Here is a 27,180-nt window from a genome sequence, read left to right on the forward strand (position 1 = left end):
CCGGTCCTTGATGACAACCGTATTTCCTGTTACTTCTTCTGGCTGTGTCAGTAGAGGGGTATCCGGTGTGTTGTGTTTGAATGACTTGGGTGTTCTGTGACCCCCAAACAAATGTTGCTGGTATTTTTACTAGTCTGGATTACACATTAAAAAATGTTAAAATTGCATTTTTGAGACATATTCAAATACAGTTTAGAGTTCTTTTGATGTGAGAAATTCACCAATCCAGATTGAATGATAAGGCTTTTTTTTTTCTTTTTTCTTTTTTTTTTTTTTTTAACCTGAAGAAGTACTTTGCATATACATTTTTTTTTACTCTATAAGGTTGCATGTATCAGTCATGAGATTGCACGTGAAAATGCCTGGGAAGATCTAACATGCTTCACAGCCTCCCAGCCATCATCATCGGTACCACCATCTTCAGCCCTAACAGGATCCTTTGGAACCATAGCTGAGCACTGTGTCTATGATGGAAGCCAAGTCCTGTTCATGTTGCTTGAATTGAGATAAAGATGAAGCTTTTCTTATGGGAAGGTCCTTGACGAAGAGCTATGCTGCCAAGCTCACAGTCCTCCAGCCAGCTGACCCTTAGGGCAAGGTGTAAAGTCCATCTGTTTGCACAGACTTTTACTCTGTGGGGGTTAGTTTGAGCAGAAGTTTCTCAGACATGATATGGAGGAGATGTGCATGTGAATAGTAGTGTTGTTTAGTACCTTTTTTTTCCGATTTGACATTATATTTTATAAATATAATTCATAAAATTTATAAATGCCTACAAAAGTAGACCCACGTATTCATTTAAAGCATCACAGGATGTTATTTACAAGTCTAACTGAATCAATTCTGTTCAGTGAAAGGATACAATTTTAAGTATAGGCTGAAAATAAAAATTTGATTTCATTGTGACAGGAATAATGCACTGTGCTTTAAACAATTGTTTAAATCATCATTCAGATCTCAATATAGCTGAAATAAGACCAGATGAAGAGATAAAAATAGCAAAGTATCCATTAAGAGTCCCTATGGAGAGTTCAGCATTAACTACAGTGATCTCATGTATCTTCTGTGGAATATCTACAACTTTAGAATACAAACACCCTTGGAGTTTTGCTACTGCAGAAGTCATTGAAGTCATCTGCAAGGTTATTTCCATGAACACCATGTCCTTCCACTTCTATTCCAAACTTCCTACTAAGACCACAAAACGCTTCACACCACGATCTCATTTGCCTGGGTTACATCACTCCGGAGTGGCGTGTGGATGTATGTATTCCCTAGAATGTCCCCATTAGACCAAGAGTGAGAGATGCTAGATTTAAAGTATTCCCTTGTTATCATAACTTTAGCTAAACATTTAAGCAGTCATGACTATATACATTTTAACAGAATTTGTGGGAAAATCTAACCAAGAACCCGACTTCCTGTCAGCCTAAATGTTAACTCCCCAGATCACATGTGCTCATGAACATGTACATACGTGTGTGGGGAGGTAGGCTCTGGAGGAGCAGGGTATGTATGTGATAAAGTGGCTATCGGTATATGGAACTGGGAGAAACAACATATTGGGTCTAAATAATATCAGAGGTCTTGAAATAGCTCTGTTCAACCTCAGGCTTGGCTTTCAATGTGCATTTCTCCTCTTTATGATAAATTGGAGCACGGAGCTACCAGTGCATCTGCTGGAGACAGCTCGTTCAGGCGTCAGTAAAGGAAATATTTGGTAGGGCTCTTGCTTGTGACCAAGGCTGTGGGGCCTAAGGGGTGTAGAGACTCAGGGGGAGAGAGACAGCAGCAGCATGGCAGCCGGGTATAAGCCCCCCAACCTTCCTCTTGTCGTCATTGCCAGAGTCGCTGGGACCCTTTAGTCTGCATGTGTTAGTTGTAAACTGGCTGCCTGCTGTCAGTCCTCTGGTTTGCTTGCCCTTCTTCCTTTCTCTGCCACTGGCAGCTGGCATCTGTGACAGGGGACCAGATAACTCCCACTCGCACCGTACCCACAAGCCCTGGGGCCCTGACCCCGCTTCAGGTCAGGGGGACCTGAAATTGTGGGTCCCCTCGCTCCCGCAGGGCAAGGAAAATGCCTGAGGAATGGACCTACCCAATGAGAAGAGAGATACAGGAAATTTTACCTGGATTGTTTTTAAGCCCATATTCTTCTGCTATGGAAAAGCAAGCTTACCTGTACTACAGAAGCATGGACTAACCTCTATAATATGCAAAAGACAAAATATTGAAGCAAACTTTGTTAAGTCAACCTTTCAACAATTATTTAGCTATTTAGTATTGGATATTGCAGATAATCCAGTTGAAAATAGAATACGTCATTTTCCCATAATTAAAGAATTTTTTGGTGGAGAAAAAGTTATTGTCCATGGAAATGCAGGGATCTCCAGGAGTGCTGCCTCTGTTATTACATACAGTATGGAAACATCTGGAATGAAGAGATACATCTGCTTATGTTCCAGAAAGATTTTGTATTAATCCTAATGCTGGATTTGTCCATCAACTTCAAGAATACGAAGCCATCTACGTGGCAAAATTAACAAAACAGATGATGTCATCACTCCAGATGGACCCACGGGCAGTTTGCAAAGAAAACACGAAGAAGAAGATGATTTTGGAAATAAAGTGGGGACGGCACGCAATGGCTAACTCAGGAGCAACACTATAGAGGATGTGAATTTCTACCTGGGAAGGAGAAAATACTAGAGACAATAATAATGTAAAGTGGTAAAAACAAAACAAAACAAAAAAGAAAATATGGGCATGTCCACTGGGCCAGTGTTACTCCAAGCCCTTGGCATGTCTTGCTTCATTTAAGTCTCCCAAGGACCTTGTGGGATGGATGCTACTGTTTTCTCCACCTTACAGATGAGGGAATTAAGGCGAAGGAGCTGAAGCAACTCGTTGGGGAGTTCCGCAACTAGCAAATGAGGGTTGGAATGACTCCCGAGCCTGCATTATTAATCTCCGGGCCCTGCTGCTTCCTCAGTGTAACTTGCACCCACAGGCAACCAGTGAACTGGGTGGAACCCAATACCCAGTACCTTAAGCTGATACTGAATTAGTGGAGACCATTTTTCAAAGGAACAGCTTGGGACATGGCTAGACACCAACTGCTGGCTGACCACATGTGAAAAACCAAGGAAACATCTGTCCAAAACAAGCCAGTTTGGATGCACAAAGATCATTGGTTGTTTGCACAATAGTCATTTGTACACAAATGGAGGCTTATTTGAACTTCAAACATTCTGTCCTCTAGTAGAACAGGTTGACTGTTTTCTTTGCAGTCAGGCTCACGGCATGAATTTGTCTCTGAAATCTCCACTGCCCAGGGGTCAGGTCTCTCCATCGGAACTGTGGGGAGCTCCGGACTGGGGGTTGGCACAGTAGTGAGGTCCCAGTGTATCGGCCTCTCAGTCTGAGTTCTGAGTTGTTCTGAGTATCTCAGTTTGAGTTCTGAGCGTGGCTGCCTTCCCCTGGTGATATGCTCGTCTCTAAGTGAATCAGACTGGAGCCTCGAATTTCTCTCCCTCAAATCCTCATGACATTGTGTTTGACAGAATGCAAGTCTACCCCTGCCAGCAACAGGTGCAGCGTGGGGAAGAGCACCATGCCACAGATAACAGGCATGCATATGTCTGGTGGATTTAATTAGACACAGGGCCCATTAACAATTTCTGCAGATGTTCACATCAAAGCAGCTGAGCTAATTTCCTCACACTCTTCAGTTTGGCCTATTTTCCTCTTTCCCAGGTGTATCTACTCTGACCTTAATCTTATGATGCCTACATGCAAGCAAACTTCCTTCTGCTCCTGGAATTCAGATCCTCGATTCACTGTGTGTTGTTGAAGAGATACAATTGCTGGTTGATGTTTAGTCTTTGCTCTGAAACATATATTATTCATGGTTAAGGGCCCTTTGTGGAGGCTGGGGGAAGAGTGGCTGTGTCTAGCTAGGAGCTGCATACAGTCTCTGACACAGAGAACCTGCTCGCCGGGTGTCTGAGGCCCACTGGCCCACCCAATCCAGTAATGGAAAAGGACTGATAATTGGCCGCATTTAACTCTCCTGCAGAAAGAAGTATTTTGTGAAGTTAAGCACTCGTGGTCTCAGGAAGCTAATGCATTTTCTAAAGAATGCAATTTATTCCCAGAGGGGATCTTAGGGTATGTCTTCATAGCTACATATGCTGGATTTAAAAACAAGCATATTGTAACATAGTGGAGAGAAGACTTGAACCAGGAAGGAGCGGCTTGGGGTGCTCATCTCAGTCCCATCCCTGACTACCTGGGTAAACTTGGCAAATCACTTTACTCCTCTCAGTCTTACTTTATTCATTTATAAGACTATAAGGCAGGTTTAATTTTTAAGATTTCTTCTAATTCAAAAGTCCTATATTTTTTTTAAAAAAAACAGTTTAACAACATTGTTTCTCTCTGCCCTACAAACATGACTCGTGGCCACACAATATTATCTTACAGAAAGGCACTGAGCTCTACATATAACTTTGCTTTAAAGGCTCTCAACAACTCTGGTGGGCAGATACAGTTATTATTCCTGTTTTAAAAAAGTCACTCCCATGGGCAGATTTCATGATACCTCTGAAATAATGAGGTCTTTAACAGAGCAGTATAGACACAAACACAGAGACATCTAAAATACAGTAGTTGTTACTTTGCTGTCCTTTCTTTCTGTCACCTCAAGTCTCAACTACCTCTGTGAAGTGGATACACCTCGTGTCTCCAAAGCAGAACTCAGTGCTGAGGCACTCTTTAGACGATCGCCAGGTCTAAAATATATATCCCTGCACACCTCATCTCCAGGTGGCTCTAAAGGGATTGATGTTTAGGAAGGTAAGGAAGAGCTTCTGTTAAGAAGGAACATTCATAGACCATCTAGAAATAAGACCATAGCTACATAGAAAATATCAGACATAGGCATTTTGGAAAGTCTTAGGACCTGCCTCTGATGATTGGTATGAGGCTGGGGAGGATAAGGAAAGATGTGACAAAAATGCAAACCGACAAGATAACTTACAAGATCACAAGGTAACTTACTTAAGATTTTGTGTTATGAAGTCTCTGGGTTAAATATCAGGTAGATATATATTTTAGTATATTCTTTCACTTTGCTTGCTTGTTTATATGCTAGATTCTCATTTTCATGTTATTACTATATTCAAGATCATAAAACATTTCCTAAGGAGGTTTAGAGTTTTGGGTTAGAGTTTTGGACAGCTCAAACAGAAAGTAATGCCTAGACCCACCTTCTGTCCATAAATTACCTGGGATCATGCATGACAACCAGACTTCACATTTCAAGCTGAGAGCTGGAACCAGGGGATGGAGCTGACAGATGTAGCAAATTGACAGGACAAATGTGTTCTTATTTTGCATAAATAAATATGCACATTGTACTAAGTCTAGTAAATGGATTCCCAAAGTCCCATGACAATTGTCAGAATTAAAGGAGTAAAAGTATGTTAGGTGAGCCAATATAAGTAAATGAGCATTATTAATTCAGTAGTATTTAACCCACTGAGCCACCCAGGCGCCCCTAATTCAGTAGTATTTATGTAGTTCAAGAGATCTTGAATTAATAATGCAATGACATTTTATTAAAATAATGCTGTACCCTTAAAATCCCTGCCATATGCAAAACATAGTTGGATAAGAGATTTATGGGGAAATCTCATCTCCCTTTCATTTACAGTACCATTGCTGATGACAGGAGGGAATAACAGAATAGAGATTTATAGCAACATTTATTACTCTAACCATCTGATTTTTCTGAGGTATTTGCAATGTTTATTTTTTATTTTTTAATTGATATATAACTGACATATATTGTTAGTATAGGTATACAACATAATGATTTTACATATGTATATATTATGAAATGATTACCAGGATAAGTTTAGTTAACATCCATCACCTCAATAGTTCCAACTTTTAAGATTTCCTCTCTTAGCAACTTCCAAATATATATTACAGTATTGTTAGCTAGAGTCACCATGTAATACATTACACCGCCAGGACTTACTTATAACTAGAAGTTCAGTATCTTTTGACTACCTTCACTCATTTAACCCACTCAGCATACCCCCTCACCTGTCTCAGATAACCACCAATCTTCATACCTGAGTTTGGTTATTTTTCTTCTTTAGAGTCCACATATAAATGAAATATATAGTATATGTCTTTCTCTGATTTATTTCACTTAATGTGATGCCCTCAAGTTTCATCTGTGTTATCACATAAAGAAGGATAACCTTCTTTATGACTGAATAATATTCCACTGTATTTATACACCACATTTTCCTCTATCCATTCATCCACCGATGGACACTATGTTGTTTCCATATATTGGATTGTGTAAATTAAACTGCTATGAACACAGAGGTATAGATATCTCTTCAAGACACTGATTTTGTTTCTATTTGATTTTTTGAATGGTCTTTTCCATGTTTTCTAAACTGGACATTATAATTAGCTTTAATAGAGGGATGCTTTCCATCTGGGAAGTGTTCCTTTGAAGGTAAGATTGGTGCATAGGTTCCCATAGGCCTTCCAGTGAATAAGAAAGCAAAGCCCCCTGCCACCTTCAAAAGAAAGCAAACCCCACTGTTACCTTTTTTTTTAAGATTTTTATCTATTTAATTAATTATTTATTTATTTAGAGAGGGAGAGAGAACAAGCAAGAGCACAAGAGCAGGGAGCACAAGAGGGAGAAGCAGATTCCCTGCCAAGCAAGAAGTCCTATGTGGGACTCAATCCCAGGACCCTGGGATCATGACCTGATTGGAAGGCAGAAGCTTAACCAGCTAAGCCACCCAGGCACCTCATTATTTTTAATAAAAAAAAAATACTCCATTTTTCACTTTACATATATAAGCCTTGAAAGGGCAGAGTTATTTACACACCAATTATTAGGGCAATCACTATCACTTTAGTAACTCTATATATTAACGTACTCTGAAAAGAACATTTGAAACATAATAAGCTGTTAAAAATGTCCAATTATATGTCCCCAAGTACAGTGTTTTATTATCTATCTTTAAAGATTAACATGTTCTGCACAAGCAAATTGTACAATAATGTAAACTTCACTACTTACTCAAAAAGCTGTTTTCTTTCCCATTCATCGTGGAAATTTGCTTTCTACCTTTGAAAGTAGAGGATCTTGAACACAGTGATCTCGTTTAAACTTGTCCCCGTAACTTAAGAGTTTTCCCTTGAAATAGTGTATTTTTTAATGCGGGATCCTACTTTGGTCCCGAATTTCCCCTTCTCTGGAGTGGTTGGTTGGCCCATCACCACCCACATTACCTTCTTTACCCTTCAGGTTCCCTTTGTCAGTGGTACTTAGAACCAGGAAAGTGCACCCAAACTACGAGACAACAAGACTTCCCGTGAGTTCCTAAGGAGCTCAAGTGTATAGCTCTAGGGCAGGGAACTGTGAGTGAAACTCTGGGGATGAGTGGAGTCCTTTCTTTACTTTGGTACCATTCCTGAGCCCAGGGTTTCCTGAAATCTGACCCTGGAAGAGTCGAGTGCTAATGCCACCATTTGCATATCCCTTACAGATTACAATTCAGGGTTAGCCGAACTGTTGAAAAATTAAAATCTATGTGATAAATATGCACTATGTTGGCCCATGTATTTTATGGGATGCAGAAAGAAGGCATCTTTTCTTTATCTCTGACTCCCCAGTATGAATCCATAATTTCCAACAAAGCCACACTGGAGAGGAGGCCTGTTTTTTCCAGGGCTTCTCAATGATTTGGCAATCTCTGCCCCAACCTCCACTCCCAGGATGTTTGTTCTCATGCTTCACGGTGTCCCTCTACAAAGCAAGCCACAAAATGGGTCTGGGAACGCTTTGGGGAAAGAATGGTCCTGTTCTGTGGGATACCCCAGAGGTGTCCCAGAATGAGACCACAGGCGTCCTTAGGATGCTGACCCGACCCTGGGAACTCAAGAGGTTGACACAGGGGTCGAGAACCGATGTCCCTTGGATGCCTGCAGTGCTGTTATATGACCCACTGGGCAGCTGTCAGCATCACAGCGGACACAGTTTGACTAGAAATCCTGCCTTATTGTGAGAGGTTGCGCTGGTATGAAAGGAACATTTTCATTCAAGATCCATTTGGGGGTCTGCTTGGGAAATTATGGACCTGCTGGGTTTGTAGGCTCCAGGTTGCTCTTCATCAAATGTATTTTCTTACCTTTCTTTGATTGAGAGCAAAAGATAACAAATTATCTTCCCTTTCTGCTGCCAAGAAGGGACATCACAGGAGATTCATCTTCTGCTCCTTCCTGCCTATAAAACACGAAAAGTATCTTCAAGGTCATTTCAGCACAGCTAGGGCCATGTCCACACTACAGAAGAGGAATGGCCTCTTTTCTGTGCCAGGCATTATGCCATATGCCTATGTACACTGAAGAGTGACCTATCTGAGGGGAAAAAAATCAATACGTTGGAAGTTCCTTCAGTGGCTTTCTTTTCTCCCTTACTTGGCCACTTTATCAATTTGTTTTTGAGTTTGGTTTATCTAGCTTTGCAAGGGTGGGCATCATCAATGCATGATTTCCTCCCTTCCCCGGCAGTTCAGAAAAGTAAGGGCTTGAGCCCCCAAAGAATGGAGAGGCGTCCTCTGACCCCTGCTTAGTTTCCTGTCATGTTCTCAACTTGGCAAACCAGTTACTCACCACCAGTGCAGTTCCATCCCATCAGAGAACGCATGGGAATTTAGAAATAGATTTCCTCCTCTGTTTAAACAACAAGAAAGTTCTCAGGAAAGTGAGATTGCCTTCATACATTAGAGGAAGACCAATGTGCTATCTGGGACACTGAAAGTGGGGGCTGGGATGCCTTAGGAAAGATCAGTTAGGAAAAGTGAAGGCTCTTTACTATGGAAAACAGCAGAGAATCCTCAAAAAGTTTAAAAATAGAACTATCCTACAATCCAACAATCGCACTGCTTGGTATTTATACCCCAAATGCACAAATTCATGCACCCCTGTGTTTATAGCAGCATCATTTACAACAGCCAAATAATGGAAGCAGCCCAAGGGACCATCAATAGATGAATGGATAAAGAAGATGTGATGTGTAGACATAGACCACGGAATATTATTCAGCCATAAAAAATGAAATCTTGCCGTTTGTAATGACATGAATGGAGCTACAGAGTATAACACTAAGTGATAGTTATAACACTAACTCAGTCAGAGAAAGACAAATACCCCATGGTCTCACTCACATGTGGAATTTAAGAAGAAAGCAAATGAGCAAAGAAGAGAGAGAGAGAGAAACCAAGAAACAGACTACAGAGAACAAACCAGTGGTTACTGGGGTGGGGGGGGTAGGTGATGGGGATGAAGGAAGGCACTCGTGATGAGCATGGAGTGAAGGATGGAAGTGTTGAATCATCACATTGCACACCTGAAACCAATATAACACTGCACATTATATTGTTAAGTTAACCAAAACCATATAAAACTTACTTTTTTTTTTAAAGGCAAATGCTCTTACCTTAGGTCCTGAGCTGCCTTCATTTTATCTTGGGGTATGGATCCAGGCACCCCTAGGGAGGCGACTGCCAGCCATCCTGGGTTCCGAGGGGCTCACAGAGATGACTGGATGCCACATACAAGGTACTCCATACAGTATGGGGTCCTGCTACCCTGAACCCCCGTTCATCAATTCAGCTAATCCCAGCCACAGTTTTTGGTGTCTGTTCTATGTTTAGCTTGCTCAAAGGAAATAAGGTTCTGTCCTTGCCCCAAATGATTGGACTTTGTCAGAGATTTGAGAAATCTTAAAGTTGATGAATTCAATGGAGTAAAAAATAATCAAAAGCAATAAAATAAAAATCTGATCCCCTTTGTTAAGATTAAAGAAATATGGGGGCCCTTGGTTGGCTCAGTCAGTTAAGCACCTGCCTTCTGCTCAGGTCCTGGGATCGAGCTCCACATTGAGCTCCCTGCTCGGTGGGGAGCCTACTTCTCCCTCTACCTCACCACCCCTATACTTGCATGCATGTTCTCTCTTTCTCTGTCTCTCTCATATAAATTTTAAAAATGTTAAAATAAAAGATAAATAGATATGTATTCAAATAAGTGTCTTAATGTTAATAAGAAATAAAAAAAGAAAAATATATTAATACACACATAAGTAGATTGCCCTGCACTTTTATAATTTTTGTAGCTTTGCATTCATCCTTTTAATTTTCAATCTCCCTCTCACACATGTTCAAATTACTACCAGATCACACATACCAAAAAGTGCAAATATTTTGGTGTTGTACCTTGGCAAGTTAAAAATAGTAGTATTTGAGGTTTTATTATATTAATCTTCATAGAGGTGTTTCAGAACTATCTAATGGTACTATATATATTTTTTATAGCTAAAACTTTACTGGTGAAAAGATAGGCATGAAAGCATTTAACAATGACCTCAACTTAACAGAACTAACTGCCAGTTAAAACCATCTTTTAGAATAGCCGTAAAAATACAACCATCTTCCCAAATTACTTAATCTTAAAATGTCACATGGGGCGCCTGGGTGGCTCAGTGGGTTAAAGCCTCTGCCTTCGGCTCAGGTCATGATCCCAGAGTCCTGGGATGGACCCCACATCGGGCTCTCTGCTTAGCAGGGAGCCTGCTTCCTCCTCCCTCTCTCTCTCCGCCTACTTGTGATCTTTGTCTGTCAAATGAATAAATAAAATCTTTAAAAAAAAAGTCACACTTTTGGGGCACCTGGTTGGTGCAGTCAGTTAAGCGTCCAATTATTGGTTTCAGCTCAGGTCATGATCTCAGGGTCGTGAGATCAGGACCCATTAAGACCCTGCTTAAGATTCCTCTCCCTCTTTCCTTCCCGATCTCTAAAATAAAAAACTAAAACGTGAAAAAAAAAAGCCACACTTTTAATTCTTGGGTCAAGACTGAGTTTTCTTAATCATTCACTATATGAAAGTCAAGTTATTGCATCCTACACCTTAAACGTCTACAGTGCTATGTGTCAATTCTATCTCAATAAAACTAAGAAAAGGAGATTTCCAAGTTTCTCTTAGAGCAGAAGGGCAAAGATCATAAACAACTCTCGGCATACAAAATCACCTTAGTAAAATTTTAGCAAAAATAATGTCTAAGCAAAACCAATGGAAGAAATTCTGTGTGCATTTCTCCTCCCCTCCCCCCATCACCACCATTTTCTTCAAAGCTTCTTGAATTTTTTCTTTTCAATTCAATTTCAATTTCTTTTTCAATTACCTACAAGAGAACCAGGTAAAGGTAATGAAGAAAAATCCAATCTCCATGAGAACATAGAAGTTACGGCTTACTAAAGAATAAATTTAAAGACAGTATTTTGGTCACATTGTATGTCAGAGATCAGGGTATATAATGAGGCATCTTTAACATAAATAACATATCAATTTCAGAAATGTTTAACTGTAATATTTGGTAGTCCACCAGAAAGTGGCAAAAAGATTATTTTACTGGTACATGGGAGACCCCAAGACAGCATGTGTTGTGACATAAATGCGCTGTGTGTGAAATTCACGTTGGTGCCTTAGTCATATCCTTGACTGGAAGAACACCAGAATACCCAGACACTGCAAGCATGTTACCGCTGTATTGTCTTCACAAACTCTGTGTGTTTATGGAGAGAAGAAAATCAGAGGAGGTGGGAGAGGAGTAAGTAACAGTTAAATATGGAGGGGGCCTTTCAAATAGAGCAGATCATTTTTACTCTCTTTCTCTTCCCCCTTTTGAATGGTGTCAAGGCACAAAGGCTTCACAGGTTGTCCTCCAGAGATGCTCAGCCAGGGATCACCCCTACTCTGGGCCTTAACTGCTAAGAAGGCTCCGAACATTTTCTACTCCCCTCCATTCGCACCCTTGCCGCAGGCTCCTTCCCCAACACAGTATCCATCAAGCGGTACCCTAGCCTCTTAGACCCACAGAGCTTGACCAGCCTGGTTATGTCCAGCTTCAGTTAAGACCAAGCCGCTCCATAAAATAGACACGCTCATCTTTAAATGTAAGACAGCATGCAATTATGAGCATCAATTCCCACTTATCAGTTATCAAAACGAAAATGATACCGCAAAGGGGCTTATATTTAGGGTACTTTATAAATATAAGGGATTGTTGGGGCACCTGGGTGGCTCAGTCATTAAGCATCTGCCTTGGGATCAGGTCATGATCTCAGGGTCCTGGGATAAAGCCCTGCCTTAGGCTCCCTGCTCAGCAGAAAGCCTGCTTCTCTCTCTCCTACCCCTCTGCTTGTGTTCCCTCTTGCCGTGTCTCTCTCTGTCAAATAAATAAAATCCTTTAAAAAAAAATATGAGGGATTGTTTTCTAGAAAAATACACTGTAGCATATTCAATATCTGCATGACTCATCCAGGCTGCTGATCTTACGTAACCGGAAGAAGGTTTCACAGAAAAGGTAAAATGATCACTATTTAACAGAAAGGAAATTGATTAGAATAGGAGAAGCAAGAAACTGGCCATGAATGTGAAGAAGACAGTACTTGGGACTATGTTCTGCCTCTCAACCTTGCGTTCATGCAAAACAGTCTCAAGTGTCTTATCCCTCTAGGTTCCTTTACAGACAGACAATATTTTTGCAGCTTTTTAAGAACGGGAAGAAGTTTGTTATTCCATTCCCGATACAGAATTTTGCGTTTGGATGGTCTAAGCTCAGCCTGGCTCCCAAGACGTGTATCATAGGGTCAGCCATGAAAAAAACCAATAGTTTACGATTGCAATCATGCTTGTAACAGTGCGAGCAACGGCAGTACGGTGTCTCGCGTCTATTATCAATTTATAGCCAGCTCTGTCCAAGGCACTTGGCCTTTGCCCTCCTGCCTGACAGACAATGGCCAGGGAGTTAAAGCAACACTGTTTGCCCATTCTCCTCACTGATGTTTATGCATGTTGAAAGAAACAACTTCATCAAGGTTTGAATTCTTTCCTAAGGGCGGTCTTTCCGTCCTCACCCTTCCCTTCCCTGCCCTGCCCTGCCTACACAGCACACCACCTCCAGAGACTGCTTAGCCAAGGGCTCCCTTCTGAAGCGGCGCCACTGATGCCACCTTGTGGGCACTAACCCCTTTTCTGAAAAGATGAGGTGGTTACAGCCAGCTTTCTGCCAGCCTTCCAGGGCCTGGGAACCACGCGCTCCTCGGAGCCACTCCTGGCAAAGTTATTCCTAGCTTCCCGTCCCCAGCGCCCCCTGGAACCCCCGGACGAGTGGCCTCTTAAAGGTGGCACGCAGCTCGCGGGCGCGGGCTGGGCGCGGGCCGGTCGCGGGCGGGTCGCGTGAGTTGAGCACTGCAGCGTGGCTGTGCCCGGCAGCCTGGGGAGGCACAAATCGCTTCCAGGAGGCTGCGCATATGATTAGCAGGAGCCAATGAGAAGGCTTGGAGGAGGCAGTGGTTGCCAAAAGAGCAGATGTGCCCGAAGTCTGCATCGGTTCATCTGGTGACCTCCCGAAATCGGTGAAAGATTTATATCGCTAATTATAGACTCCCCCCCCCCCCTAATTTAGTCATCCTTCTCTTCGTTAGGAAAAAAAAAAAAAAAAATGGAGATGCAGTTCCAGGTTAAAATCCAATGTTACATTAGGAAGGGTGTCATCTTTTTAGGGGTTTTTGCAAACCACAGTTCACAGTTTAGATTCTGGCCAAATTACACTGCCCCCCCCCCCCCCCCGCCCAGGGCACTTTACAGAGTTACCCCAAATTTTGGAGCTTTGCGAAATAAAAAACCAAATGCACTTCGGTTGGAATTTGCTGCTCATTGTAACTTAGAAGTTGTGAAAATAAACTCCAGTCGCCGGGAAATTTGTGTGTTGGTTAGATAATGACTATGGAGATGGGAGACTGTGGTGGAAATTGGGTGCATAACCAGGCCATAACTCAGTGCTTATTTCTTGGAAGTATTTGATTTTTACAGTCACATATTGTTTGGACCATAGGGATCTTTCCTCCAGGTGTGGGGTGGGGTGGGGGGTTAGAAAATGAAGTCACAAATCCTAAAGCTTTCTGGAATGAGATGAAAAGGGGGCAGGTGTTTCTTCCTTTTCTATAAGGATTCGCCCGCTTGCCTGCGGGACTTGCCCTCCATGGGTTCAAGTTTTCTGTAGCTGCTTCCTTTGGCGCCATCAGAAGGAAAACAATCCCTGTCAATCTGCCTTGATAAATGAACACACGGCTTTCCTGTGTCTCTCAGACAGGTTTGCCACATACATATGGGCAAAAAAAAGACAACCAGTGTGATACACTCTTAGCCAGGGAATATCGTCTGGCATTAGGCTCCTAAATGTACTTCCCCTGTTCACTACAGGGCTGCAAGTCCAGAAACAGCAGACAGCATGCACACGTTCGTGGAAGGTCTGTGTTCAATCAGGAATATTTCTGAGTATGATGGTGAAGGCTTTCTTGCAGTCCCATCCCCGGAATGAAATCGGAGTTGCTTCTCTTGCACAAATGGAAAATTTTTAATAGGAAGCAAATGAATCAAGTGATAGGAGGTGGTTTTCAATGTTAGCCCTTGAGTTACTTTGACTTCACGGACATGACAGTAAAATTCATCAGTCTTGATCGGAAAGGCAACATAGCTTCTTCGCAGTAATGTCAGTTTTAGATCTTGATAGGTAAAGAAAATAAGCATGTATGATTGGCAAGAAACCCTCTAGCAGTGCCACAGAAGATAGCATCTGCCTCCCACACAGACCCAGAAACATAGACCCTGAAGCCGAATGCCCGTATGGACGTGACTCTAAACCAGTTATTTCCCGATCCAGGAAAATTTGTTGTCAGGGACTTGATTGCCTATGAAAGGAATGTTGTTTTGTTTCAGAACCAAAGATTTCCGACAAGATAGAACATGAGCTTTCTGAAAGGAGAGATCTTTTTGTTGTTGTTGTTGCTGTTTTTTCTCACAAACACGCTCAGACATAGCTTTCCTTTCAGCTAATTAAGCTGTTTTAAAGCAAACTGGTCAAACAGTGACATCTTGGTGGGGAGCCTGGGAGTCAATTGCGTGATATAGAAGGCAGGGCACTTAGAGGGTGACTTCCACTATTGTTTTCTCTGGCTGAATATTTTCTACTTGGTCAATGCTACCAGAGTGACCCCATACAATTGGGAGAATTCAAAGCCACTGGCCTCAAGAGATGCCATTAAGAAGACAACCACAGAATAAGATTTCATGGTCAAAAGCCAAACTTAGTCTCTCCTACCAAGTCCTGATGCTTACAATATTTTATATGTATGTTTTCTTCCTGTCATTAGCATACTGTTCAAATAGTTAAACCAAATGAGAACATAGCCGTCAGGAATTGTTCTAAATAATTTTTGTGTGTGTGTTAGTGTAAAACCCACAGGCTTTTCATAAGAGAAGTAGTTGGGGAAAAATTCAACTTTTAGATTAATGATGGTTGCTTTAAAAGAATATGTGGAATACGTAGATCAAAATTTCTCTTAGCTAAATCCGTAGTAAGTATGATGGACCATCTCCTCAGCCAAGTATTTGTTAACTAATGTATGACATCCATTGTCAAAATGGATGAACATCAGTTTGGTGTTTTGACAACTATCAAGATGGTGCATGCTTTCACATGCTGAAGGAAAAAATTAAATAGTTTGTAAATAATTGCAGGATTATTGGAAGTCCTGTACCTTGTGTTTTTTATATATGAAACCCCAGCACATGGATTCAGTCAATAGGCTAGAAATGGGTCTTTTGAAACTCTGATCATGTTAGAAGATGCTTATTTCTTTTTTTCCCCCCCATTAATAGCAAATAGCAAATGATTCATTATTTCTTGCCAAGAAGCATGATGTCTTTACAAAACAATATGATTCTGGACCTAATTACCCTGAAAACTGTGTTAAGGTAAGTGTTTTCCTATAGAAGCCAGATAGCATCTGTTTAGAATGGAGACCACTGACCAAGGGAATTGAAGAAAAGAGTTAAAAACAGAAGGTGGGTTGAAAACAGAAGGAATGATGACGTAATTCTTCCCCCCAAATCGCGTACTCACATAGATATTTATTTAAAGGAGATCCCGTGAGTTCCTTTTTTCTTTCTTTTTTTTTTCTTTTAAATGTAAAAACTTCTATAAGAGAAACTAATGCCTTGATCTTTCTCATTTGGTTGGTTCAGAAATCTTTTCTTTCTTTCTTTCTTTTTTTTTTTACTTGATGTTCTTTTGACTTTTAAAGACCAGCTACGCTAAAATAAGTGATTCATAAACACAGAACATCTTGATCATGAGGAAAGGGGGAGGTGACCACCCACACTCGCTAGGGTTCTACGATTGCAAGGAGTATAAGCAGCATTGTCAGTAGGCTAGAATTAAGAGAGAAGCTTCGGGAGCCAAACTGTCCGGATTCCTATTCCTGTTTCCTACATCTTGCTGTGTAGCCTTGGGCAGGACATGCAACCTCTCTGTTCTTCAGTCTTCCAACCTGAAAGAGGAGGCTGATAATACACTACTGTACAGGAACTGTTGTGAGCTTTAAATGAGCGAAGTGCCTGGTGCATGAGAATCCCTCTGTAAGCATTGGTTTGAGTATGAGGATGATGGCTTTATGCTGAGGGCTTTATATATGTTATTACTTGTAATCATCACCAGAAGTCTATACAGACTAGAAGGTTTCATGATAAGGCTGAGAAAATTAAAGTTTGCAGATTCTATTAAATTTTTCTATTATCACAGAGCTCAGATTTTAACCCAGTTTGCCCAACTCTAAAGTCCGTATTATTCCACGTCTTACTCCTTCTCAAGTAAACATCAACACTGTTTGATTGTGAAAATACAAAAGAGCAGGAAATACACACTCCAAGCTCTATCTTCATTAAGCAGCACTCTTGGACACTTGGATAAATTGTCTTGTAAATATATCTGAATTCTGATACAGGGCGCATCATTTTCATACAACACAAACATCTGTTGCGTGTTAAGGAATAACGGGGCCATACTGAGACAGCCCTGCCCAGGAAAGATGCAACCCAATGAAGAGGACGTCGTGGAACCATCCCGAAATAGAGCAAAATGAAGAATTCAAGGGACTTTGAATTAACTGTTGAGCCTTCCCAGCAGCTGGAAACAAATCCTGGTTCACCTCGGCATGGTCCTGGGTTACATCGTGAACTGGTTTCATCTTTCTGCCCACAGTCCTGGGTTCACATTGTGGAACCCATGGCGGCATTGTGGTCAATCTGGCTGGCCTGAGCCCTCCCTGGATGCAGTGTTTGCACAGCATCCTGGCCAAGGGCTGCTCAGGGGAGTTGGACAGCAGAAGGAAGACAGTGGTTAGAACAAGGCAGGCCCAGGAATAGACTGCTGCTGTGCCATCACCCAGCTTCTCTATGACTCTTTTGTCTGAGTCAGTTATTTCCTCAAAACGTTAGGATAATTTCTACTTTCAGGACTGGTAGGGAAGATTTTTTTTAAAAAAGTGCCTGAAATGCCAGACACAGAGCTTAACATACAGGAAATTCTCCGTAAGTAACAACCAATCATAATGGTTTGTAATAACCACTTAAAACATGCTTTGAGAGCCTGCTGCATTAATCTGGGTGCTATATCTGTGAGGTCCCTGCTGTCCCCTACTTTCCCAATGACCATAGGGGTCTATGTCTACAGAGAACAGCGCCATATCTATGTTTAGGGGCAAAGGGTCTTATTTCTCCTGTAGATGCCTCAAGTTGGCAAGTAATTGAAGTCTGAAGAGAAAATCGAATTACAAAGAAGTATTAGAGTATTTTTTAAAGTAGCTGCTAATGGCTCCTGGGTGGCTCAGTGGGTTCAGTGCCTGCCTTCAGCTCAAGTCATGATCCCAAGGTCCAGGAATGGAGTCCCACACTGGGCTCCTTGCTCAGCAGGGATTCTGCTTCTCCCTCTACCCCACCCCCCGCTTGTGATCTCTCTCTCTCTCCCAAATACATAAATAAATATCTTAAAAAAAAAAAAAGAAAGAAAACACATATAAAGTAAAAATAAGAAATAAAGTAGTTGCTAAGATAATGACGTCTGGGTCCAAGAGTGAAACAAAGGAAATTCTGACTTTGGAAAATTAAACACGGAAGGCCCTGAGTGCACAGAAGTTAACAAACCACTAAAGAAATCAAGATTGTTAATCTGCCTTCATTTGATTGAGTCAGAGAACAAAAAAGTAAAAAGAATTCCACCGCTGAATGATGGAAAGATTGCTAATGTCCCTACGCATAGTCAACATAATCTGTGTGTTGTAAGAAATGCTTACTGTGGAAAGAGAGGGAAAGGATGGGAAGGAGGAATGTTCCAGCACCAGTTGCCCATACACACAAGATCACCTTAGATCTAATGTAAGGCAGGCGATTGGTAAAATGCAAAAAACATGCAACTCACAAGTAATTTTTCCCAAACTTTAATGCTTTGAACACAGTCAAGGACAAAATACCTCACAGTTCATATCCTACCAGCATTTGAGTCTCACAAGAATAAAGCTGAAAATCTGACAGAAGCCACTTTCTTCAGTGTGAGGGGTGGCTGGTTCCATCCCTATAGTCCCGTTCTGTTGAACTATCCACACAGGAACGTTTGTAACAGCTTTTCTCATAAATGCCGAAACTTGGAAGCAACCAAGGTGTCCTTCAGGAGGTGAAGGGATACACAAACTGTGGTATATCCAGACACTGGAATGCTACTCAGCGCTGAAGAGAAGTGAGCTACCAAGCCATAAAAAGACATTCAAGAAACTTAAATGCATATTGCTCTGTGAAAGAAGCCAATATGAGAAGGCTCCGTCGTATATGATTCTAATGATATGATATTCTGGAAAAGACAAAACTATGGAAACAGGGAAAACATTAGTGGTTGTAATGGGCAGGGGGAGGGGGAATGAACAAGGAGAGGACACAGGATTTCTAAGGCAGTGAAACCATCTTTCTGTACAATACTATAATGGCGGATGCAAGTCATGACACATTTGTCACAAGGCATGGCGGTACAATACCAACAGTAAACGCTAATGTCAACCATAAACTTAAGTTAATAAAAATGTATGATAAAAATATAAAAAGCAAATTTATATTTAAAAAGAACTCTCTGGGAAGCTGAGCGTACAGATGAAGAATTATAAACAAGTTCTATCAGTGATGATAAAACATTTTTCCACTGATGTAAAAATCCGTATTTTGGGGACGCCTGGGTGGCTCAGTGGGTTAAAGCCTATGCTTTCTGCTTGGGTCATGATCCCAGTGTTCTGGGATCAAGCCCCGTGTCGGGCTCTCTGCTCGGTGGGGAGTCTGCTTCCTCCTCTCTCTCTCTGCCTGCCTCTCTGCCTGCTTGTGATCTCTGTCGGTTGAATAAATAAATATATAAAATCTTTTTAAAATTTTTTTAAAAATCCATATTTTGGATCAGATTACGAAGCTGAATGAAATATTTCAAAGGAGGAAGCAGTAGCTCAGAGTTTGAGGCTATAGGGGACCCGCTGACAATGACATGGAGTGACCGGTAGACATTTAATTATACCAGAATTCTTATCAGGATTGCTATTGTTTTTGCCTACACTCCTTACAAATTCTGTTTTCTCCAAGAGCCCTGTTATTTTTAGTGTACATCTTGCAATGGGCTTTTCAGGAACATGTACATTGCCTTTAAGCAGAAGTACCTGTGTTTCTTTGTTATACAGTCACGTGCTAGGATCTTTCCTCTTGTCCATTGACTGTATTTCTTTCCCCATGTAGAATCTTCCAGATAGCTTAATACTTTGAAAATTAAAAACTGATGTATTTTTAAGCCCTCCTTCCCATAATTCTCTAACAAGAATTCTGCCATTGTAGCCCCAGGAAAATGAAAAACAATAGCAACCGGGGAAAAAAAGGGAAAGAAGGTAGCATCGGAGAATTCCAGTAAGATTTGTTGAGGAGAAATGGAGCCTTTTTGCCCCCTCATAGTCCAAGTCCAAAGCTGGGATGCAGGATGTAGAAACTCAGTCGGGGGGTCAGAGGTGCCAACAAGAACCAAAATAGCCTTAGCCCGAACTATTACTCAGGGTGGGCCACTGAGCCCTGAGTAAGCTGAAAGAGAACAATGTCTGTGTTCACCAGGTTTTGGTTACAAATGCAGGGCAGAAAGCAGCAGCCAAGGAACAATGGTTCTCACAAAGGAGAGCAAGGAGGTAGGTGTAAGGACACCACTGGGTCCGCCAAGGCCTTGGCAGGTAGGAGAAAAGGTGCACATACCAAGGCTTCCTGTAAAGACATTACTTCTTGACAGAGTTGAGGGAACAACAGTGGATGGCCCAGAAGTATGAACTTCAGGATACTCTTCATCCCCTAGGGCTGAAGAAACCAGGGAGGATAAAGCAAAGCCCAGGGAGAGCTGGAATCCTGCCAGTCTCTAATCATGGAGGCGCAAAGCCAGAGACGTGGTGCCAAAGCAAGAGGAAGCAGGGAAGCAATGCCCTCATATCTTTCCCCTTCCAGATGTCCCTCTCTTGCTGGAGCCTTCCATTAACCACACAACAGAAGCCAACAGGCAAAGAAAGCTGGGAGGTCGAGTCGGCAGGGTCGGCCTTCTGGGACACACTGGAGAACAGATGAGGGCCCAGGGTGAGGACAAGCAGAGAACAACCAGACATCTTCCGTTGCAACATGAGGCCATCCGCGTAAGGCCCTCTTCCTTACAGACACAGATGCCGTGCTGGAGAGGACCATCAGCAGGTTCTGAAATACTGAATATTTACCTAAAGAGACTGGGTCACTTAAAAGAAGTGTTTAAATTATTAAAATATAGTGAAGTGTGCCAAAATACTGCTTCATTTTCTCTTTCCTGCATCAGGTCATTGTAATAAAAATTAGATCGATTATTTTTTTTTAAATAAAGAAGCTACATTTTCACTGCCCAATGCCCTGCAGTGTGAGGAAATCTGTGAACCTCTGCTTCATACTCTCTCCATTTCCAAAAGTCACTGAGGTTACAGATGAAATGTAGCAGAGGGGCGCCTGGGTGGCTCCGTCAGTTAAGTGTCTGCCTTCGGCTCAGGTCATGATCTCCGGGTCCTCGGTTCAAGCCCTGTCCTGGGCTCCTTGCTTAGTGGAAAGCCTGCTTCTCCCTCTCCCTCTGCTGCTCCTGTTGCTTATATGCACACTCTCTCTCTGTTAAATAAATAAATAAAATCTTTTAAAAAGAAAGAAAGAAAGAAAGAAAGAAAGAAAGAAAGAAAGAAAGAAAGAAACATAGCAACATAGCAGAAATGTCTTGATAGAACCAGGAAGAAGAGGTGATTTCAGACTCCTACTTAATAATCTTAATAATTGCATGGTAAGTTATTTGACATCAAAAATGGCAACATAGTACATTGTGTACATCTTTGATTATTTGAAATACAGATTTATGAAATACTTCCTTAAACTCAATCTAAATGACAATTTCTCGGGAGGGATCTTCTATAAAGTACATGGAGTGCTCTGTGGGAAAGGTCTCCCATCGGATTTTTGAAGGGAATGAAATGATGTCCAAGACCAGCATGGATCTGGATGACTTCACATTCCCTGCCCTCTTCTTCTGTCTCCTCCAAAATGTTTTATATGACATCTTTACTCATACTACATACCAGTTTCCCAATTTTGTTCTGGGAAAAATGATTTTTTTTCAGAATTCAGTTTTTTGAGTTGTGCAGTTGAGTGAGTTTAATGTGTATGTGTAGAATTATCACCATTTATTTTTATTTTTTCTAAGTAATCTCTATACCTAATATGGGGCTGGAACTCACAACCTGGAGATCAAGAGTCCCATGTTCTACTGACTGAGCCAGACTGGTGCCTACACAGTGATTATTTTTAATAATGACATCCAAGCCTTTCCTAGAGAACTCCAGATCAGCTTGTCCAAATGTCCTGTTTTGTGCGCAGACCCAGTACCCGTCCTCACCAGGTTTCTCTCTGAAGATCCCCAACATTGAAACACAATTTTCTATTTCTTCGTCCAACCCTTCCTTTCCTAAATTTAGTTATCCCAACACAAAATTCTTCCACAAGTGCCGTGCCCGACATTTTCCAACCTGCCCTCATAACTTTTAGCGGAGCTCTTTCATCACAATTTTTTTGTGTCTATATTTTTACTGCATATATCGACATTGCATTTGTTTTTATCTGATCTCCCCATGCTATTGAAAACCAAAATATCTGTATTTTCACTGTATTTTTCTAAAATAGTAAAAGCTAGATATCAGAAGATGAGCAAAAACTTCAAATGGGGACAAACACAATACTCACAAATCTATCAGAGTAGGGTGTGTACTTCCTCGTTTTATACACACAGACACACACAGATATGTATAAAATTTGTTCTGAAGTTCAAATAAAAGTATGTGCATCTCAGTAAGTATGTGCATCTCAGTGAGCAATTTGCTTAAGACACGGTCTGACTCACATGTTTCTCTTGTTCTTTCTTTTTTTAAGCTGTTTTCCCAAGTCTCAGTTAAATAGTAAATATCGTGATGGCAATACCCCCTCTCCCAACACACATACACACTCAAATCAGAGCTTCCCTAAAAAAGTCACCTTAAATCAGTAGGATTGGAAACCTGAATTAAGCAAGCCTTTAGTGAAAAGAGGCATTATCTGGAGCCTTCAAACTAATCATTATTGGTTTGCAGCAAGAACTTCGAAGGGTGACTCCCGGTGCAGTCTCCTGGCCACTCACTCCTTTTCCTGTGTAGTCGCATGTTAAGCATGATGACTCTCTGTATAGAAGCCATGTGTTGTCATAATGTAACATCATTAAACAAAGTGTTTAGAGCAGTTTTAGCTGAGCCAGAACATGAACAACAAAACCCGCCAATTACAGTGTCATTTTGTGTAGTTGTTAAGGTTGCAAATGTCTCCAACTTTTTCTGGTAGGCCATATTGAGCATGTCACAGCGAACATCTGAGATAACGATTTGCTAGGCAATGTGCAATTCTCGCTCCTTTTTTCATATCAGAGAAGAAAGAGTTCTTTATAACAATTTGGCTCAAATGTCTACACACATTGCTCCAGCGTCTGTAGCAGCATGTGTTTCTAGGATTGTTCTGGAAGAGAAAATGCAGAAACAGCAGGGAGCAGAAGATAAACAGGCAATCCGTGACTCATTAAAACAAGCATTGGTAGCCAACATTGTGGAGTGTGTGAAGACCCCAGATCCAACTCGCCTATAAACTTTTTTTACCAGCTGGACTTAGCATCTGTCGAAGCTCAGAAAGAGAGGTAGTCTGGTACAAATGATTTCAGTGTGTCGCATTTATTAACCTGCCACCTTACATAACTCTGCTGATTGGGAACTCGGGGAAATGCTTGAGCAATGACACAGCTTATTGTTGGAATGTTACGACTGCAGTAATAAAGACGCAAATTGCCATTAAAAAAAGGAAAAAAAAAAAAAACAAAGACCACGGAGCAATTGGAAAATGATAATGAAGCAAAGTTAAAAAGCATCAGAGTCTTGAGAAATGTATGTGCCAGGAGAATAATTGAAATTCGGGTTGGATTTTGATCATTTTCAATTCTTTACATCAATTAGGCAGGAAGAGTATTTTCTTTTTTAATAGTTGTCACATTAGCTTTGTTAGCAGCTCTGAGGAAAACAAATGCCAAACTGGGAACATTCCTGTGTCCTTTTCCAAGTACTTACTGTTCTAAATGAATGAGCCGCTTCTTTAAATCCCTGATAATTCCTGGAAGGGCATTTTCTGTTTTTGTGTGTGTGTGTGTTTTCGTGGGGGAGCTGAAGGAAGAGGAAAGGAAACTTTTTACAAAAAACCATGTCCGTTTTTGTCTTAAACAGCTTTGCCTTGCCTCACAGTTTGTTCAGGACAAAGAACATTACCCCAGAAATCAAAACTACACCAGGTACCTGATACCCTTTTCGTTCCTGTGCTTTGATTTGCTTCTCTTTTGTCTCAAAATTTTCTTAGGATTATTTGGTCAAGAGGGGGAAAATGCCACAAAGTAATTTTCTATGTGGTATCCAGACCACATGCCAGCAAGTTCAAATTAATGGGGCTGTTTACACTCTGGTACAAAATTTGCACATATTAGCTTATAAAATATGGATAAGCTGGTTTCCTATAACAAAATACAGCCCTGCCATTTCAAAAATGAAAATTGCAGAGACTTTGGAAAAAAATCAGCTGAAGGAATGCTCCACATTTCGCCATGGTTAGCCTATTATTTGTAGTTTTGAAACTTTATGGGTCCCCAATCTAATCTTTTCTGAGTATAAAAACATTAACATATGGTTTCACACAGCACAGGGCTGGAAAGTCCGTATCCCAAATGCACATTGTACGTAGGGTGACATTCACACTAAATACCGTCCCTCAGGGTCTGTACTTCATTTTACCTGGGATCGGAGAGCCATGAAATCCCTGGAAAAGTTGTTCATGATTCTGAACCAAATGGTGCACAGTGTACGGAGATGCTAACAGTGTATGCTTCTGCCAAAGGTTGTGGCTCAAATGTCTCTCTAAGTAACATTAAAAATCTGCTGCTTCATGCCTATGAATTTCAATATTTATAGCATCCCATAAAACGGTCCACTGTCGGCAAGAGATGCGCCACTGTGCACTCTCCGAGCAGATGGCCGGCAATATGGCACCTTTACACAGACCAGCTGTGGAGCGCAGAAATGGATGCTGGTCCGAGGCAGGGTATGGGCCCCACATCTGGAATTCTAACCAACTGGCCTCGGTACCCATTGTAAAGTTTCTTTCCCGGGGACGAGCTCTGATTTAGAGCTGCTCACCAGAGTCCTCATTAACACAAGAGACTAGAGGGAGGTTAGGGCCTGGAACTCCTCTGTTGGGCATCTGTTAGAGTCTGTGGATGGCACTCCGTAGTCCCTTATAGATGTACCCAGGGGAAGATTCTCTCATGCATGATGCGACGTTCTCTACTTAACTAGTTTTATACCAAAAGAGGAGGACTTATTAGAAACAAAAGCCACTTTCTCTGCACCTCTTTTTCTAAATGGGTCAGAAAAGACCCTCAGAGATGGAGTAATTCCTAGGATATCTAAGAATTTGGTATAAACGTCTCATTTTTTTCAGATCTCCAGTGGAATACTCTCTTGCTTTGGGTAGGTTAGACTTCATTCAAATGCATGGTTAGAAATTTCTAAAATACAAAAGCTCTTAGACTTGTTCTCCTTATTGTAATATCACTACTCTGGTAACTGATACAGTATAATTTCGTAGTTTGATTCATTCAACAGAAAGGTAAACTGTTTTACACACATTAATAAAAAGGTAGGCTGTTTTACACACATTTCAAATATGAACAGGAAACGGTTTTTATATAAAAATTCTCTTGCGGGGGCCGTGGGTGGGGGCCTGGATGGCTCAGTTGGTTGGTGAAGTATCAGACTCTTGATTTCGGCACAGGTCATGATCTCAGGTTGGTGAGCCTGCATTGGGCTCTGTGCTCCGCACAGAGTCTGCTTGAGTTTCTCTCCCTCTACCCCTTGCATGGGTTTGCTCTCTCTTTCCCTTGCTCACTCTCATAAACAAACAAACAAACAAACAAATAAATAAATCTTTTAAAAAGTACTCTTAAGGAGTAACATTTTAATTTTGCTTTTACGAAGTATTTTCCCCTTAGAGAAAATTCCACTCCCATTCTTTCATTTTGTAAAATACTTTTTCCCACATTACTCAATTATTCACCTTAAAATTTATTTGATGTTCAATGGCCCCATCTCTTAAAAAATGCTTTATTTATAGCCTCATTCTACTGAAGAGTCATTTTCCAGGACAATGTCCCGACATCTATTTCTACCTCCTCTCACCCCCCAAGGGAAATGCAGGTATTGTCAGCAAGTGAGCCAATACAAACAATTACCCATGGGGCTATGCTAACTTAATCATGTAATTTACAGATATTTTAGAGTCTTTTCATTAAATAATCATCTACTTTAGAATATAAAAATAAAATTGTGTTGGGCGCCTGGGTGGCTCAGTGGGTTAAGCCGCTGCCTTCGGCTCAGGTCATGATCTCAGGGTCCTGGGATCGAGTCCCGCATCGGGCTCCCTGCTCAGCAGAGAGCCTGCTTCCCTCTCTCTCTCTCTCTGCCTGCCTCTCTGCCTACTTGTGATCTCTCTCTGTCAAATAAATAAATAAAATCTTTAAAAAAAATAAAAAATAAAAAAATAAAAAAATAAAATTGTGTTTATGCTATTTGGCTTCAATGTTTAAAAAGAAAAGTTTGATTAGAAGTTTTAATTTTTCTTTGTCAAAGAATTTCTAAAGGATTGATTTCCACCTGATGAAAATCTAGCAGATTAAAGATGCTTTTATTAATTGACAGATGAGTGATTGAATGGTGGGTTAGTAATTAATGCATGACTAAATACCCAGCCAAGACATAGTAGCTAAAGCAATAATTGTTTACATAAGATAGTATCTGTTACAAATGCTCCCATATGGCATGTACCCTAGGGACTCAGCCATTATAAAGAAAGAGGGTAGAGTGGTGAGAAGGAAATGAACCACACTGGATACTTGGAATTACACTGATAAGAGATATGGAAGTATTAAAATGTAAAGAGTGTTTAGGTCACTAAGAATGAACCCAAATTGGCAATCCGGTGGAATACACATGATCATAATGGTTTCAAATTCACTAAGGGAGAATTTAAATTTTTCTTTTGTTTTTTGATGATTAAATTTCTCTTTGGCTGTTTGATATCCGAAAGATACCATGTATTTACTTCGACAGAAAATACCAAGAAAGAGGTCATGCAGACTCTCCTTACAACTGTATGGATCATGAATATATTGTGAATGAAATGTGTGGTATCTCTGAATGGAAATATGGCCTCTCAATCAAAGGGAATATTGAATGTGAAACTAACATGATATCAACATTCCCAAGCAGCTCTCTCCACCCATAGTTGCCACTGCCTCTCCATTGTGACTACAAGCTTTACCAACACAAATAACTCCATCTCTGGGTGTCCATCAGGCAGGCAGAGTTCCAGCATAGTGCTGTCTGCCTCAACGTGTGCTCGTCACGGATTGCTGAATGCACAACTTTTCCCATCTTGTAGAAGGACTTCCACTCCGCTGCTCCTGACAAGAGACAAATCTATTTATGTATGCTGCTTCTGGTTTTGAAATGCAGA

At 41.1% G+C, this 27,180-nt stretch overlaps 1 pseudogene; it reads left to right on the forward strand.

The window, feature by feature from the left end:
• Positions 1-1,022: 1,022 nt before the first annotated feature.
• LOC116589339 lies at positions 1,023-2,736 on the forward strand (annotated as a pseudogene).
• The last annotated feature ends 24,444 nt before the right edge of the window (positions 2,737-27,180 follow it).

Source organism: Mustela erminea, chromosome 4 (assembly GCF_009829155.1).
Source record: "Mustela erminea isolate mMusErm1 chromosome 4, mMusErm1.Pri, whole genome shotgun sequence".
Classification (NCBI taxonomy): domain Eukaryota; kingdom Metazoa; phylum Chordata; class Mammalia; order Carnivora; family Mustelidae; genus Mustela; species Mustela erminea.